This window comes from Lynx rufus, unplaced genomic scaffold (genome assembly GCF_022079265.1).
Source record: "Lynx rufus isolate CCGP_SWC_20201006 ecotype Redwood Valley unplaced genomic scaffold, mLynRuf1.p SCAF_31, whole genome shotgun sequence".
NCBI classification, from domain to species: Eukaryota; Metazoa; Chordata; class Mammalia; order Carnivora; family Felidae; genus Lynx; species Lynx rufus.
In genome coordinates this window covers 2,977,520-2,981,509 of record NW_025814847.1, presented here as the reverse complement: position 1 = coordinate 2,981,509, position 3,990 = coordinate 2,977,520, and positions in this window count along the sequence as shown.

Genomic DNA, 3,990 nt, shown 5'->3' with positions numbered 1-3,990 from the left:
TTCTGCTGCTGTCCCGCCCTGCTCTCGGCCAGCAGCTACGGCCCCGGTGCCGAGTTCCCTGTGACGGGCTGACAAGGGAGGAGAATGGGAGAGTCGTGGCTGACGTATGCCCGCATCAGCTGCGGGGGATACTGCAGCCCCACTTGGGGGGCCCTTGAAGGGCAGCAAAGAGCCCCGCCAGTGCTGGAGCTTCTAGCAGCACATCCACCGGCTCACGGGCCTGCAGGAGGAGCGGCCGGGTCCGCTCTGAGCCATGAGCAGGGACCATGTGGTCCGAGGTCCGGAAAGCCCAGAGCTGGACGCTTAGGGAAGTTATACGGGTGGGCTGGTGGGAGTGGGCGCAGGGGAGGAGACCATTTGTGTCCCGTGAGTGCCCACCAGAGGCCCTGCTGCAGACGGGGGTCCCTAACCCAGGGGACTTGGTGACCTGCCACAGGTGAGTGGCAGCGGGCGTCTTCCAAGGCCACCCTGTGCTTGCTCGACGGGTCCGCATGGGCAGCGGCACTGATGGCAGATACGGTGGTGACGTGCGGGCTCGGTCATATAAGCACTTGCTTGGCCAGGCCGGTCTGGCCACTGGAAGACACAGGGGCCACACCTGCGCTTTGATGGAGTGGGGGGCCCCGAGTGAGGCCGGCTTGCTGCTCAGTAGCGGATCGTTCACATTGCGTCTCTTCCATCGCCGGGAGGGCAGAACTGTCCTCAATGAAGCCGATGATCCGTTCATTAAAAAGTAGTTCTGGGGCGCCCGGGCGGCTCAGTCGGGAAGCGGCTGACTCTAGATTTCAGCTCCGGTCATGATCTCGTAGTTCGTGAGTTCAAGTCCCACGTTGGGCTCTGTGCTGAGTGTGGAGCCTGCCTGGGATTCTCTCTCTCTCTCTCTCTCAAAAATAAATAAACGTTAAAAAGAACTATTTATTAATGGCACGGATATCTGAAATGGTAAGTAAGAGAAAATATATTGTGGTGGGAGCAGTAAGTTAAACCATGGTGTGCTTCAATACGTTTTTGTTACTTTTATTAAAAAACACAGAACTAAACAAACAAAAAACAAAAACTCATGGAGCGGTTTTATTATCTCGGGGGATGAGACCACGAGATTCGGAAATGTACATTATTTCTAGTTTTAGACTTGAGATTTTTTGTTCACTGAAATCTTAAAATCTACACAGCTAATAGCAAATAAAGGGAGTTTTCATATCACCAATTTGTAGCAGAATTGGATTTTTTTTGTAAACTAGAATGTTAGATACCTGTTGGTCTTAATACACGTACACTTTATTTACTGTATTTTTTCCACTTCACTGTGAAAATGGTGTGTGCACATAGTGTTTTATTGGCATAGTCTTGGGAAAGTGCAGGACATGTGTATGCATCATTTGGATTATGGATTCAGGTTTTTTGCATGTTTGTATCTTTTGTTATGGATGAAGTGTTTATAAAAACAAAGTGAGCTGTAGTTAGAATACTCAGTTTTTAATTTTGTAATTTTTAAGTTTCTTTTTTGTTTGGGGAGGAAGAAAAGTTTTTAGCATAAATGTTTTATATAATTTGTACCAAAAAAAAAAAAGAAAAGGATGGCCTGACACTGGAGACATTACTAAGTATATGTTTTTATTTTTTTATTTAAAAAAAATTTTTTTTTCAACGTTTATTTATTTTTGGGACAGAGAGAGACAGAGCATGAACGGGGGAGGGGCAGAGAGAGAGGGAGACACAGAATCGGAAACAGGCTCCAGGCTCTGAGCCATCAGCCCAGAGCCCGACGCGGGGCTCGAACTCCTGGACCACGAGATCGTGACCTGGCTGAAGTCGGACGCTTAACCGACTGCGCCACCCAGGCGCCCCTAAGTATATGTTTTTAAAACAAAATAAAAAAAAAAAACCCACAAAGACGCAAGCTTTTAAAAAAATTTTTTTAATGTTTATTTTTATCTTTTTTTTTTAACGTTTATTTATTTTTGAGACAGAGAGAGAGCATGAACGGGGGAGGGTCAGAGAGAGGGAGACACAGAATCCGAAACAGGCTCCAGGCTCTGAGCAGTCAGCACAGAGCCTGACGCGGGGCTCGAACTCATGGACCGCGAGATTGTGACCTGAGCCGATGTCGGACGCTTAACCGACTGAGCCACCGAGGCGCCCCGATGTTTATTTTTAAGAGAGAGACAGAGACCGAGTGTAGGCAGGGGAGGGATAGAGAGAGAGAGGGAGACACAGAATCCGAAGCAGGCTCCAGGCTCTGAGCTGTCAGCACAGAGCCCAACGCGGGGCTCGAACCCACAAACTGTGCGATCATAACCTGAGCCGAAGTCAGATGCTCAACCGACTGAGCCACCCAGGTGCCCCTAAACACAAGCTTTTAAACTGGACTAAACTGGAGAAACTTCTGACATCAGCTCTGCCCCTGTACTATGTACCAGAGTATGAATGATGCCTCTCTGACCACAGCGTTTTGGATAAAAAGTATTTAGTAAGCACCTACTCTGTGCCAAGCACAGTTCTAAGTGCCTGGGGTCTGTCAGTGAGCAAAAGAGACAGAGGGTGTTGTCCAATGAAGCGCACTTTCTCGAGGGCTGACGTACAGGAAGCGTAATAGGTGAGTTTTGTAGCGTGTTTCACAGTGACATGCTAAGGGGAGAAGAGACGAGGGAGATGGGCTACTGGAGAGCGGGGTGAGAGTTTCCAAAATACACGCGTTTCAGGGTGGGTCTCAAGGCCTTGACGGCCATCCGGGGGGAAGGGCTCTCCCTGCAGGCTTTAGGGGGGCTACAGTGTCTGTAGCTGAGTGATGAGAAGGAGAGAGGCGGGAGGTCACGGGAGGGAGGTGGGGGGGAGCGCTGTGGGCAAGCCAGGGCCCTGCGTCTGCTGATGGGAGAGGGGACTTCACTGCGAGTTTGAGAACACAGCCCGACTGCGGCGCCAGGAATGGGTGGTGTGGGGGAAAGATGCCAGCAGGGACCACAAGCCCACCGCTGTGATGGGCGAGGGGGGCCCTCGCCAGGGCGGAGGTGCTGGCGGTCACCGGAAGAGACCGCGTCCGGGTGTGGACATTTTAGTGCTTTATTGTGGAAGATTACAAACCTACAAGCAGAGGCTAGTGTGAGCCCCTTCCGCCCACAGCGTACCTGTCACCAGGCCTCAGAAATGGTGCACGCGGCTGGCCCCCTTTCATCCACCTGCCCCGCTCTACTGGATTATTTCAAACAAGGCTGTGGCACTTAATCTACGAATATGCCAGCATGAGTTCTTAAAGATGAATACTCTATTTGTAAAATAAAGCATAAGTACGGGGCGCCTGGGGGCTCAGTGGGTGGAGCGTCCGACTCTGGCTCAGGTCATGATCTCGTGGTTTGGGGGTTGGAGCCCCGCGTCGGGCTCTGTGCTGACAGCTCGGAACCTGGAGCCCGCTTTGGATTCTGTGTCTCCTTCTCTCTCTGCCCCTCCCCCACTTGTGCTCTGTGTCTCTCAAAAATAAATAAATGTAAAAAAGATAAAAACATAACTATAACACTATCACTTATACCGAAAACAGACAATAATTTCTTAACAGTAGTGTACAAATTTCCTTTAGAATTTCCTAAGTAGTATTTTTCCTAACTTGGTTTGAGGTGGGATCCAAATAAGGTCTCTTTGGTTGATGTATGTCAAGTCTCACTTAGCTTATAGGTTTTCTCCCTCTTTCCTTTCCTTTTTCCCCTCCCCTCCTCCCCCATCTCCCTCCCTCCCCTCTCCTCCCTTCCTTCCCCTCCCCTTCCCTCCCTTCCCCTCCCCTCCCCTCCCCTCCCCTTCCTTCCCCTCCCCTTCCCTCCCCTCCCCTCCCCTCCCCTCCCCTTCCCTCCCTTCCCCTCCCCTCCCCTCCCCTTCTCTTCCTTTTTTGTCTCCCCTCCCCTTCCCTCTCCTCCCCTTCTCTTCCTTTTTTGTCTCCCCTCCCCCCCTTCCCTTCCTTCTTCTTGTCATTTGCTTGTTGAAGAAACTGGGTCACTTGTCCTG